Source organism: Bacillus rossius, chromosome 8 (genome assembly GCF_032445375.1).
Source record: "Bacillus rossius redtenbacheri isolate Brsri chromosome 8, Brsri_v3, whole genome shotgun sequence".
NCBI classification, from domain to species: Eukaryota; Metazoa; Arthropoda; class Insecta; order Phasmatodea; family Bacillidae; genus Bacillus; species Bacillus rossius.
The window spans coordinates 42056912-42072441 of record NC_086336.1 but is presented as its reverse complement, the minus strand read 5'-3'; positions in this window follow the sequence as shown (position 1 = coordinate 42072441).

The window sequence follows — 15530 nt, the reverse complement described above, 5'->3', positions numbered from 1 at the left end:
ACACAGCTGGTCTGGAAATATTTTCGCAAAAAAAAATGCATGGTCCTGTGCGTTTAACGCCTTTAAATCATATACTGAATCGTTCCTTTTCTTTTTTTCTTACAATTGAAAAGTCTGCAATGACATGCAGTAGTTCAAGCATCAGTAAGGTTGGAATGTTAATAATAAATAACGATGCAAAAAACCTCTTCACCTAATTTCAGTTCCGTTAACTAGGTACTTGATAGAACTAAGTAGCTTTTTAAAGTATTTCTGACGAAAGACACATTCTTTAAGTAAACACACGAAACCACGTTAGTTGTATAGTGCTATATATTGACGTATTTTAAGCTGGTTGAGATAAAAGATTAGCTGAGTTGGTTACGATGCAGTGTAATTTTTTTTCCTTTGTAAACGGAACAAACAGAAATATCCATGTAAAGTTGCACAGTATTGTTAGGGGCATGCAGATTTCGCGAAAAGATTTCGAGACTAGATGAAAGTTAAAACACTGTATCATCGTCTGTTTCGTGATTGGCCGAGTTTCTCCCAGGTACATATTGATTGTAACACCATCAATCACAGTGATTCAGTGCGAAGCAAACGCGTCCTGAGTGGCTTTGGTAAAATAAGGCAACGACGACTCTCGCAGACGGCCGCCAATCACAAGGAAGAAACCACAGGTGCGGGTATACCTTGTTGCAGTCTAATAGGCACTCGGATCTTTTCGCGAAAAATGCCTGCCCTAAGTATTGGTTATTTGTACATTTACATGAAAAACAATTGCATCACTACAAAACAGTGTTCGCAGTAATACTGGGTTCGGATTCTTACCCGGGCATTAATGCTTTGTGATCTCTCGGAACCTCCGATTGTTAAAGTAAATTTGTAAACGAATATTGGACATCGTTTTGTTTTACTGTGCTTAGAAACGTGCGCAGTCAATACTGGAAAGCATTATACATTCCAGAACAGGAATCTTAACCCAGTCATTACTGCGAACACTGTCTAGTCACGTAAATGTACAAATTAAAAAATTATCTGTGAATTTGCGTGAATAATTCTGTTCCGTTTAAAAAAAAATGGTGTGTGGCTGTGTCATGGATACGGCCGTGTGTTGTATGTGAATATGCTTTTTGAAGCCTATAGACCGACATTATATATTTTTGATTATATATATATATTTTCTTTTAACACCATATATTCACTGTAACTATTTTACACTAATATTTTATATTTGCAATCGATAGATTTTGACGAGAGCTGACGATTGAAACTCAAACGAACGTCGTAGCTTCTCCGAGTCAAAAGTTACACTAAATGGAAATCTCGAAACGCAGCAAAATGACCTCAAAATGGCGGCGCTTCCCCCTCCACCGCGCGCGATGCATCACAGTCCCCACTAAGCGTAACGAATTATTTTATCCTTTAGCTATCCAGTGGTGTAATTAAATTTTGGATGGAGATGATAGGTATGTAGCTGCAACACCAAACTGTATGCTCCGATTTTGTTATCATTCGATTGTTTTGCATCGCCTCCCACTATGGAAGCAACTTTAAAGACGTTTTCACGTAAAAATTAAAATAATATTTTCGTAATCTTGAAATGCAATCTCATTGGTTGCCATTTTTTATTTTTCCGTGCATTTTGGGAGCAGCAGACGCTGTGGTGAAATGTTCAGGTGGATCCGTCTCAGTTTCCGTGCCGTTGTAGAACGGGACTTATTAAATGTGTGAGAAAATGGAACGTGGAAATGTACACAACGCATTAAAGTTAAACAGCTTATATTTAAAATCATAATTAAATCTGTTAATTTTTTCCGAGTTTAACAAAAAACTCTTGAGATACGTTTTCAACTTGTTCGACAATGAGTTTGACTACGGTAGAAACTGAAACCTGTGAATGGTATTTAATCCGTCTTTCTCTCTCTCTCTCTCTTTTATGGGGGGGGGGATAAGGGGGGCGCCTACGTCAATGCCGGATCACCAAACATGTATCCCCACGATATTGTTAGCATTCGATTTTTTTTTTTTTTGGATCGCCTTCCACTGTGGAAGAAATTTCTGAAGACGTGTTCACGTCAGAAAAGAAAGGCAGTTGTGTCGTGGGTGCAGACGTGAGTGAGACCATGGTATTAGGATGAAAGGAGGTAAGGGAATGCGCATCTTCCCTCCCTCCGCTTCTAGGCCTCTGACGTCACCTGGCGGCCAGGCCATGCGCCTGGAGGGGCGGGCGCGGGCCGGACGAGCAGTGCTTTACGTGTTTACCAGGAAGTTGTTTGCCGCTCTTGGTACGCCATTGTCTGTGATTGACCTCGTCAAATGTTTAGGAGACGGCAGCGGTTTTAAATATACTTATATATAATATTATTTGTATTAGTTTATTATAAGTTATAATTCAACTCACATATATGCAAGACTTTATTTAGAAACCATGTCATACTGCTCTGTCTTTGGGTGCAACAATAGCAGTAGGCGAAATAAAAGTGTGAAATACTTTCGTTTTCCTACTTGCTCTGAAATTCAGAAGTTATGGATAAACTGCTGTCGAAGGGCAGATGTAATTAATGTCAAAACCGGTAAGTCATATTATAATACACCACTTTTAATATTGTTTACACGAGAATTAAAAAGTTTCTATGTTGTCAATAATCTATGTACGTGTTTTGTTCATTTTCAGCACGAGTATGTTCAGCTCATTTTAGCTAAGAGTGCTTCTACAAAAGCTTACGAGAGAAACTGCTAAATTACTCACCGGTGAAAACTCGAAAATTAAAGAAGGACGCAGTGCCTAACTTGAAGCTTCCAAACGTTATAAGCACTGTACAGTTAAATAGAACTGAAAGACAGAATATCAGAACAAGGAAGAACTTAGTAAGGGAAATTCTATTACATGCAAACAGAACAACAGAGTGAGTAGTAATTAAAATCTGTATACTAGCATTAATCTGTCGTAGTAGTTACATTAATTTAACATGCAGAGCGATTTTAAATGATGAAGAACACATTTTATATATCTGTATAAAACATGTTTATGGGTATTTTTTGCTGGCTTGCGTTCTGTTTTTATTTAACAAATAATATTTCCGAGAAAATTATTTCTTTTATTTTTTACATGCTTTTATATCATCGTGATAATTTAATTATTTAATTTTCACTCGTATTAATTCTGTGAAACCCACAAATGAATTACTCTGCTAAATTTAACTGCCTATAATTACGTATTTCTTTATCGTTGCTGTATATTTTATTCTCGTGCAAATTCCCTTACAAAGTGAATTAACTTTTGAATTAGGCTTATATATAACCTTAAAATTCTGAAGTATAAATGTTTAGAATTTTCCCATATTGTATTGTAGGTCTATATACTGTTGAGATAATGTTAGTCCTATTAAAGTATAATATAAGTTTTGAAAAATAATACATATAATATAGCATTAATGAATTTCAATAGCTCTAATATGTTTGTAAATAAAATTCAATACAATGAAATTTCATTTGTCAACACTTGGTTTTTACAGGCTGAGTCCGAACACCGAAGAGCATGAATCACTGCCGCCTGTCTCTACTGCCTGCCAAGACTCGCCTCCTGTTGGTTCCGAGGATGATGTTCGAAAACTTCACGATAGGATTCGAGAACTGGAATCACAGGTAAAAGAAATTTTGATTAAAAATGAGTAATTAGAAAAAGAGAAGACATCTCTGAAGGAAGAAATGGAAGCAATTAAAACACTGCACACTGATTCTAATATTAAAGTGCAGGAAGTGTTAGGGAGATTTTTCACTCCGGGACAGATTCGTTTGATTTTACAGAATAAGAAACGAAGGATTTGTTGGTCTGCAGACGATATTGCTGCTGCCATTTCTTTGAAGAGTGTAAGTGCGAAAGCATATCGATACCTTAGAAACAAGCTTAAATTTCCATTACCTGATTTAAGTACTCTACGGAAGTGGGCTTCGCAGTTAGATTGTAACACGGGCATTTTATACGATGTTGTGGCTTTGATGAAATGCAAGAGCAGGGAACTTGGAGATTTTGATAAAGTCACTGTCATTTCTTTCGATGAGATGAAAATTAGTAATCAGATATGTATGGACAGGAAAGAGCAACAGATTCTAGGTCCTTACAATTACTTACAAGTTGTAATGGCTCGTGGCCTCTTGAGTAACTGGAAATAACCTATTTACTATAATTTTGACGAACCCATGTCTGAAACAACACTGAAGAAAGTGATCGTGTGTTTAGAAGAAAGCGGTTACAAAGTTTGCGCGGCAGTAAGCGACATGGGAGGAGGTAATCTAGCTGTTTGGAAGCAACTCGGCATATCTCCTATCAACACATCATTTAAAAACCCTCATGATAGCACCAGGCTAGTTTATGTTTTTCATGATGCGCCACATTTATTAAAACTAGCACGAAATCATTTCATTGATAAAGGCTACGTCCTTCAGTCAGAAGTTATTGATAAAACATCTATTGAAAAGCTACTGTGCAAATCAACACATGATCTAAAATTAGCACCGAAACTGACCCAAAATCATCTTGATGTCCAAGGGAGTGGAAGGCAGAAAGTCAAAATTGCTGCACAATTATTTTCAAACACGGTTTCGTATTCACTGAAGTATGCACATGCTAATAACCTTATTGAACCTGACACTAGTGTGATCCCAACATCAAATTTTCTCAAATTATTTCATGACTGGTTTGACATTTTTAATTCTTCTGTTCCACAAACTGCATACGGGAAAGGTTTGGTTCATCAGGATAAGATTTTATGTGAAATGACAAACACAATCGAACTGCTGAGAGTTATAGGTGGGAAACATAAATTGCCTTTTCAGAAAGGAATTCAGATAAACAATCAATCTTTGAAAGATTTATTCGCCTACTTAAATAAGTCACTGAACGTTCGGTACATCACGACTGTTAAACTTAATCAAGATGTATTAGAATGCTTTTTTTCTTATATCAGAGGAATGGGCCATCAAAATACACATCCATCACCAGTAGAGTTTAAATACAGGCTAAGAAACTATGTATTTGGTAAGCATTCTGCTGCAGTTTTTTCTGAGAAACAAAATACCAATGAGAGACCTGAAGAATCGTGCTTGCTTGAGGTCGCATCTCATGTTTGCGAAGGAGAAAAATATGTGGGTGAACGTAACAACTTATTACTTCAAAGAGAATTTGACGTAGCATCAAAGCTGCAAATGGAAACTTTAGCTGCAAGTGACTGTGTAGAGGAATTTCCTTTCGAACAAAATGAACATTCTGAATTGACGGAACATTCGATAAGGAACGAAGGGTTAAAATACATTGCAGGCTATGTTGCTCACCGCTTCAGAAATGCACATCCTGAGCTCGGCTCTGTGAAATTGACAACGGAAAATTCTTTTATTGCTACACAATCTGCGGGAGGCTTAGTAAATCCCGAAAATGAATTTCTTGAAAAAATTTCTGTCGCAGAAAAATGTTTCAACGATTTTCATGGTCCACTATTTTCCACTGATAAAAATATATTTGATGTTTTGACAGGTGTAATTATGAAAGAAATAGGGAATACCTTACCTTTTAAAGTTGTTCACTGCTTCGTAAGGACAAGGACGTATATACGCATCAAGCATTTGAATATAAAGAACAAAAATGAAAAGGACAAGAAGAGGAAAGAAATAATCAAAATGAAAAAATTATTAACTAATTTTGTTGAAAATGGTACACTACTTTCACATAGGCTGTCAAGGTTTCTACGGAGTTGAACATAAACTTTATGTTTTGTGTAGTAAAAATTTTTGAATGCATTATCTTGTTCCGTGAGAATGCATATGTCGAAAATAATAAATATTTATGTTAATTTTTTATGTTTCCCAGGTATTGTTGTGTTCAAATAAAAAAAAATGTGTTACATAAATGTATACTTCTTTCATAATTTTTTTTGTTTACTATAAAGTTCTACTTTGGTAAGTAATTTTTGTAACACGTTTGACTGGCCTACATGTTAATGCAAGTTCTAACTACTTCAGAAACACTCATATGTAAAATTGCATTAATTAAGTAAAAAATGTATTTGTGATAGTTCGCAACGTTGTCGGCCGGTTCAACATTGTACATTCCGCTATCACCAATGAGGTAAAATAAACCACAGTAGCTGGCTGAATACGGGCCGAGCGTCTTGGCCGAGCGGAGAGACAAGCCAGTTGGCCGCCAGATGACGTCATGCGCAGTAGCCGTCGAAACTTGTCGGCCGCTTGCCTGCCCCCGAGTGAGACAGCCTGGACTGGAGGGACTGGCCGGAGGAACCGCCGCGTACCTTCTTCGGCCGACCCGTCGCTGCAACTGCTGCAGGGCAGCAGGCTGGTCGTCGAACTACTGGTGCGCTCCGCGGTGCCGCGGCAGCATCGACCCCGGCCCGCCGCCGCCTGCAGTTGGCAGCCAATTAAAAGATGTTCTAAGTGTATTTACGTATTTTTGAAATTAAATTGTTATTTAGCTATTTACATTAAATTCATCCCGCATGGACTTTTTTTTTAGTGCGATCGGATTCCTCAGTCGAGGACAGCTTACCGTCTGAGTAGTATACGAATGTATGTCCGACGGCAGGATTCAGGTTGCGGAGCTGTGTGTCCTTTCCGCCATCTTGGATTGTGACGTCACGGCGGCCATCTTGGATGAGCGTAACGGGACACAACGTAACGGGACACAGCGTAACGGGACATAACGTAACGGGACAAGTAGATCACGGCGGCCATCTTGGATCCGCCATCTTGGATCCGCCATTTTGGATGACGTCATTTTGTTTTCTAGAAAATTCAGGCATTGTGTTTTCCGCCATATTGGATGATGACGTCACCGTTGCAATTTCCGTTACGGCCACCATCTTTAACTTTTTTATTTATTATCCGATTTTAATGAAATTTTTTTTAAAAAAATTATAAAAAAATTTAAATAACATAAATTTAATAAAATATTTATAAAAAACAAACATTATCGATACGGAGCTCGGAGTCCTCGGTTCGAACCCGACGGGTGCAAAAAATTAATAATGGCGACCGATCCTTCCCCCCACGGTGGGTGCTGGCATACTGACCCCCACCACTTAGGTCAAAGTATACATATCGACAGTGAGTATGATGTCATGTCCGCCATCTTGAAATCTGGACGCCATCTTGAAAATCTTTATTTATTATCCGATTTTAATGAAACAAATTCCAAAATTCATCAAAAAATTAATGTATTTGAATTCTGTATGATTATATCGATGTACGTCCTTGGTTCGATTCCCGACGAGAGTAAACGGTCGATCCTTCCTCCATGAAAGCTACCTAGACTGATCTACCACCACCAGTACCAAGGTTTATATCATCAACTAATATGACGACACGTCTGCCATCTTGTCTTCATCCGCTGGAGTCCACCATCTTGTTTTCGTATGCTAGAGTGTGCCGATACCATGTAGTATAATTATCTGGTCACCATACTTTTGTCCTCAACTGTTGACATTGATCATTGACCTTGGCCTTTGACCTTGACCTTGAAATTTGACCTTGACCTTGAAATTTGACCTTGACCTTGAAATTTGACCTTGACCTTGAAATTTGACCTTCACATTGAAATTTGACCTTGACCTTGAAATTTGACCTTGACATTGAAATTTGACTTTGTCCTCGAAATTTGACTTTGTCCTTGTTGACCATCATGGATCCGACATTTTATGTTCAGTAGATGCTACCAGGAGCTACCACCTGCTGGAGTATGCCATCTCGTGTGTGTGTACTCGTATTATAGAGTTCATTTCCATCTGGATAATTTTATTCTAACCCGCTACAGTACAGTAATCATTTATTACTGTGACACACGCCATCTTGAAATTTGGACGCCATCTTGAAAATCCGTAATTTTAATGCTAGAGATTCGGGAAAAAGTTCAAAATTCATTAAATAATTCACTCATTAAAGTAATGATTGATTAGATCGATTCCCGTCCTTGGTTCGACCCCTGACCGATACCAATCAACTTTAATTTTAAAAAATACCACAAAAGCGACAGGTTTGAGAAAATATAAAACACCACAAGTTCTTTTAAAAACTTTTATTACATACATTCTAATCTACTACAAGTACATAATAAACACAGACAAAGTACTAAAGTCTTGTGGATTCCTCGATTCAAACAGTCTTCTTATTGTACGGACAAAGCCTTTTACATGACTTTAAATGTCTATACGATCCGTTCATCACCGCAGCCAGAGACGGACTGAAGTTCATATCACCAGGGTCCCACTTATATATTCTCATTTGCTGGTACAACACACGAGTCAAAACAATAACCATGTTCATTATACTTCTCGGAGCATTTTTTATAATGAAGATGTAAGCTATCAAGACGTGAAATTAGTTTTTTGCACTTATTGCACTGAAATTGTATTCTTTTAACATTATTAGAACAACTGCTTCTTTCATGTCTGCGAGCATTTGAGGTAATAGTAAATGATGCGTCACAGTATTTGCACCGACGCAATGTATGCTTTTCATTAGTGGAAGAATCCATTGCTGACGATGAAACTTCGGATGATGGTGGTATCACATCTGTTGAAATCTCCTCCAATGTTGACGTCGTCGTTGCCAACGGGATCTGCACCTTCTCCATCGTAGCTGTCGTCAAGGTTCCCGTAGACGATGGTACAACCTCCGAGTTCGACGTTAAAGACGGTAAAGATGCCATCGAGGTCTCAAGAACAGCTAATTGACACGTCTTATGCACCAGAAGAAACAAACTAGGTGATCCTTACACCGCCGACGTCAGTAACTAACTGAGCGTCCTGCTGTCTAGGACTCGCTTATATACATGCACCGGATGGAATAATAATACGCTAGTCAAATCAAGAACCATTTACAATAATACTAGAGTCAAATCTACAAATTAAAAAAGAGGATCATTTGATCGAAAAAAAATTCGATCTCTCCAATATACGCCAGGCTCCAAGAGCTACAATTCACGTCATCAGATCCATCTAAATTTTGCTCCTATGCTTCAATTGACCATTAGCTGCAAGTGCTCCAACAGATCCATCAGCTCCAACACGTAATGTACGCAATGAACGCACAATACATGCAATTTACATGCAATAAATGTAATGATCACTCAGTACACACAGGAAACGGAACGTACACACAGTACACACAGGAAACGGAACGTACACACAATACACACAGGAAACGAAACGTACACACAGTACACACAGGAAACGAAACGTACACACAGTACACACAGGAAGCGGAACGTACACACAGTACACACAGGAAACGGAACGTACACACAGTACACACAGGAAACGAAACGTACACACAGTACACACAGGAAACGAAACGTACACACAGTACACACAGGAAGCGGAACGTACACACAGTACACACAGGAAACGGAACGTACACACAGTACACACAGGAAACGGAACGTACACACAATACACACAGGAAACGGAACGTACACACAGTACACACAGGAAACGGAACGTACACACAGTACACACAGGAAACGAAACGTACACACAATACACACAGGAAACGAAACGTACACACAGTACACACAGGAAACGAAACGTATACACACAGTACACACAGGAAACGGAACGTACACACAGTACACACAGGAAAAGGAACGTACACACAGTACACACAGGAAACGGAACGTACACACAGTACACACAGGAAACGGATCGTATACACAGTACACACAGGAAACAGAACGTACACACAGGAAACGAAACGTACACACAGTACACACAGAAAACGGAACGTACACACAGTACACACAGAAAACGGAACGTACACACAGGAAACGAAACGTACACACAGTACACACAGGAAAGGAAACGTATACACACATTACACACATTAAACGGAATGATCACACATACATTAGCGGAAACACACAGGCTTAGTTGGAAATCAGAATACAAGAAACAAAAACATTAAATTTTTACTTTCAATATTTAATTACTTCTCAACATTACACAAATACAAGTAAAAGAAACCATTATTGTATGTAGCCAGCTTTCCTCAGTTCTTTGAGTATGAAGGATATTTCTTTGATGCACGAATAGTTTCCTGCACAAAGCGAGTCATGTAGAAGTCTTAGCCGGTCAACCAATATGTTTGGATCTTTCCATGATGTGTAATCAATCTCTTCTACCACCATCTTACTTGCTTGTTTATTATAAATACTGTTAATATCACAATCGTCCCTGTGATCATAATAAGCATTATCAGATTTATTTTTTATAACACGACGTTTCCATCGTTTCGGTCTCAGGACATCGCCACATTCTTCGATCTTGTCAGCTCTAGGTGCTTCATCAAAGTCTATGCCTTTGTCAACAGCCTCAGAGTCACTGTAACAATCACTGTAGAAGACATCCTCTTCACCCATATTACCGTATGAATTCGCTATCGATGATGTCGAAGTGTCTTCATCGTCTTCATGCTTCCTTTTTAGGAGTCCATCATTTTTACAAAGAATGGAGGATCTACTGAATATAGGCTTGAATGTATTCTCACTTTTCACGGTGTTGATACTTCCATTAGTTTCAGTCTTCCCGAAGCCATTAGCATCCTTCAATTTATGTTCTTCCTCACAATCGGGTGAGCTAATACCATCACGCTCAGGACAAGGTAAATTATTGACGTAATGCAGATCACTCTTCTTTAGTCTAGTGGATTCATCGGTGTCCTCTATGCCGTAAGTAGTCTTGACTTTACATGTTCTACCATGTCTTTTTAAGCTGTCAATTCTTGTTAACAACCTGCTACAACGATTACAGCTTAACATGTTGCGTAGTGGGTTTCTAGCACAATCATTCTTCTCATGACGTCTAGCATTCCTTCTCATGGCAAAATCCTTGCCACAGTATCTACAGCGGCTTCCTTCCGATTCAGCTGCAGATAACAAACCACGATCCATGGTAGCTTCTGTGACTAATGTTAGATACAAACTGTCAGTTTTCTCCAATTGGAACCATTTCTTAAATAGAGTTTTTGAAATGTTTCATCAGCGAGAATTAAGTTATCTAATGCAAAGAAAATTGATGCAAGTAGTTCTGGCTGTCGTCAACAGATGTCGCTACGTGTTGCTTGTAGGTAAATAATATCTATTTCATTAATGTGGGATGCGTAACGCTCACTATCGATCGCAAAGGGAGGTTGGCTTCGATAGTATCCAAGGAGAAAAAAAGTTCGTCCGTGCTTCTCAGATTTCTCACGGTCCACCATCTTGGATTGTGACGTCACGGCGGCCATCTTGGATGGGTGTGACCTTGACCTTTGACCGAAACCTCAGGAATGATCGCAAGCACACGGATTAACCATCAAAATATTGATAAGAATAATCAGGAGCACACGGAGAAAAACCATCATAATATTGGCAAGAATAATCAGGAGCACACGGAGAAAACCGACACAAGTTTTCTTTGATATCATAAAAATATTTAAAAAAAATAATAAAAAATTAAAAATAAAAACGAAAAAAAAAATCAAACATTCTGGCTTGTACTAGAACTCTATCTTTGCTCAACAATGAGAAGTTCACAAGCCAGAATGTTTGATTTTTTTTTTTCGTTTTTATTTTTAATTTTTTATTATTTTTTTTTAATATTTTTATGATATCAAAGAAAACTTGTGTCGGTTTTCTCCGTGTGCTCCTGATTATTCTTGCCAATATTATGATGGTTTTTCTCCGTGTGCTCCTGATTATTCTTATCAATATTTTGATGGTTAATCCGTGTGCTTGCGATCATTACTGAGGTTTCGGTCAAAGGTCAAGGTCACACCCATCCAAGATGGCCGCCGTGACGTCACAATCCAAGATGGTGGACCGTGAGAAATCTGAGAAGCACGGACGAACTTTTTTTCTCCTTGGATACTATCGAAGCCAACCTCCCTTTGCGATCGATAGTGAGCGTTACGCATCCCACATTAATGAAATAGATATTATTTACCTACAAGCAACACGTAGCGACATCTGTTGACGACAGCCAGAACTACTTGCATCAATTTTCTTTGCATTAGATAACTTAATTCTCGCTGATGAAACATTTCAAAAACTCTATTTAAGAAATGGTTCCAATTGGAGAAAACTGACAGTTTGTATCTAACATTAGTCACAGAAGCTACCATGGATCGTGGTTTGTTATCTGCAGCTGAATCGGAAGGAAGCCGCTGTAGATACTGTGGCAAGGATTTTGCCATGAGAAGGAATGCTAGACGTCATGAGAAGAATGATTGTGCTAGAAACCCACTACGCAACATGTTAAGCTGTAATCGTTGTAGCAGGTTGTTAACAAGAATTGACAGCTTAAAAAGACATGGTAGAACATGTAAAGTCAAGACTACTTACGGCATAGAGGACACCGATGAATCCACTAGACTAAAGAAGAGTGATCTGCATTACGTCAATAATTTACCTTGTCCTGAGCGTGATGGTATTAGCTCACCCGATTGTGAGGAAGAACATAAATTGAAGGATGCTAATGGCTTCGGGAAGACTGAAACTAATGGAAGTATCAACACCGTGAAAAGTGAGAATACATTCAAGCCTATATTCAGTAGATCCTCCATTCTTTGTAAAAATGATGGACTCCTAAAAAGGAAGCATGAAGACGATGAAGACACTTCGACATCATCGATAGCGAATTCATACGGTAATATGGGTGAAGAGGATGTCTTCTACAGTGATTGTTACAGTGACTCTGAGGCTGTTGACAAAGGCATAGACTGTGATGAAGCACCTAGAGCTGACAAGATCGAAGAATGTGGCGATGTCCTGAGACCGAAACGATGGAAACGTCGTGTTATAAAAAATAAATCTGATAATGCTTATTATGATCACAGGGACGATTGTGATATTAACAGTATTTATAATAAACAAGCAAGTAAGATGGTGGTAGAAGAGATTGATTACACATCATGGAAAGATCCAAACATATTGGTTGACCGGCTAAGACTTCTACATGACTCGCTTTGTGCAGGAAACTATTCGTGCATCAAAGAAATATCCTTCATACTCAAAGAACTGAGGAAAGCTGGCTACATACAATAATGGTTTCTTTTACTTGTATTTGTGTAATGTTGAGAAGTAATTAAATATTGAAAGTAAAAATTTAATGTTTTTGTTTCTTGTATTCTGATTTCCAACTAAGCCTGTGTGTTTCCGCTAATGTATGTGTGATCATTCCGTTTAATGTGTGTAATGTGTGTATACGTTTCCTTTCCTGTGTGTACTGTGTGTACGTTTCGTTTCCTGTGTGTACGTTCCGTTTTCTGTGTGTACTGTGTGTACGTTCCGTTTTCTGTGTGTACTGTGTGTACGTTTCGTTTCCTGTGTGTACGTTCTGTTTCCTGTGTGTACTGTGTATACGATCCGTTTCCTGTGTGTACTGTGTGTACGTTCCGTTTCCTGTGTGTACTGTGTGTACGTTCCTTTTCCTGTGTGTACTGTGTGTACGTTCCGTTTCCTGTGTGTACTGTGTGTATACGTTTCGTTTCCTGTGTGTACTGTGTGTACGTTTCGTTTCCTGTGTGTATTGTGTGTACGTTTCGTTTCCTGTGTGTACTGTGTGTACGTTCCGTTTCCTGTGTGTACTGTGTGTACGTTCCGTTTCCTGTGTGTATTGTGTGTACGTTCCGTTTCCTGTGTGTACTGTGTGTACGTTCCGTTTCCTGTGTGTACTGTGTGTACGTTCCGTTTCCTGTGTGTACTGTGTGTACGTTCCGTTTCCTGTGTGTACTGTGTGTACGTTCCGCTTCCTGTGTGTACTGTGTGTACGTTTCGTTTCCTGTGTGTACTGTGTGTACGTTTCGTTTCCTGTGTGTACTGTGTGTACGTTCCGTTTCCTGTGTGTACTGTGTGTACGTTCCGCTTCCTGTGTGTACTGTGTGTACGTTTCGTTTCCTGTGTGTACTGTGTGTACGTTTCGTTTCCTGTGTGTATTGTGTGTACGTTCCGTTTCCTGTGTGTACTGTGTGTACGTTCCGTTTCCTGTGTGTACTGAGTGATCATTACATTTATTGCATGTAAATTGCATGTATTGTGCGTTCATTGCGTACATTACGTGTTGGAGCTGATGGATCTGTTGGAGCACTTGCAGCTAATGGTCAATTGAAGCATAGGAGCAAAATTTAGATGGATCTGATGACGTGAATTGTAGCTCTTGGAGCCTGGCGTATATTGGAGAGATCGAATTTTTTTTCGATCAAATGATCCTCTTTTTTAATTTGTAGATTTGACTCTAGTATTATTGTAAATGGTTCTTGATTTGACTAGCGTATTATTATTCTATCCGGTGCATGTATATAAGCGAGTCCTAGACAGCAGGACGCTCAGTTAGTTACTGACGTCGGCTGTGTAAGGATCACCTAGTTTGTTTCTTCTGGTGCATAAGACGTGTCAATTAGCTGTTCTTGAGACCTCGATGGCATCTTTACCGTCTTTAACGTCGAACTCGGAGGTTGTACCATCGTCTACGGGAACCTTGACGACAGCTACGATGGAGAAGGTGCAGATCCCGTTGGCAACGACGACGTCAACATTGGAGGAGATTTCAACAGATGTGATACCACCATCATCCGAAGTTTCATCGTCAGCAATGGATTCTTCCACTAATGAAAAGCATACATTGCGTCGGTGCAAATACTGTGACGCATCATTTACTATTACCTCAAATGCTCGCAGACATGAAAGAAGCAGTTGTTCTAATAATGTTAAAAGAATACAATTTCAGTGCAATAAGTGCAAAAAACTAATTTCACGTCTTGATAGCTTACATCTTCATTATAAAAAATGCTCCGAGAAGTATAATGAACATGGTTATTGTTTTGACTCGTGTGTTGTACCAGCAAATGAGAATATATAAGTGGGACCCTGGTGATATGAACTTCAGTCCGTCTCTGGCTGCGGTGATGAACGGATCGTATAGACATTTAAAGTCATGTAAAAGGCTTTGTCCGTACAATAAGAAGACTGTTTGAATCGAGGAATCCACAAGACTTTAGTACTTTGTCTGTGTTTATTATGTACTTGTAGTAGATTAGAATGTATGTAATAAAAGTTTTTAAAAGAACTTGTGGTGTTTTTTATTTTCTCAAACCTGTCGCTTTTGTGGTATTTTTTAAAATTAAAGTTGATTGGTATCGGTCAGGGGTCGAACCAAGGACGGGAATCGATCTAATCAATCATTACTTTAATGAGTGAATTATTTAATGAATTTTGAACTTTTTCCCGAATCTCTAGCATTAAAATTACGGATTTTCAAGATGGCGTCCAAATTTCAAGATGGCGTGTGTCACAGTAATAAATGATTACTGTACTGTAGCGGGTTAGAATAAAATTATCCAGATGGAAATGAACTCTATAATACGAGTACACACACACGAGATGGCATACTCCAGCAGGTGGTAGCTCCTGGTAGCATCTACTGAACATAAAATGTCGGATCCATGATGGTCAACAAGGACAAAGTCAAATTTCGAGGACAAAGTCAAATTTCAATGTCAAGGTCAAA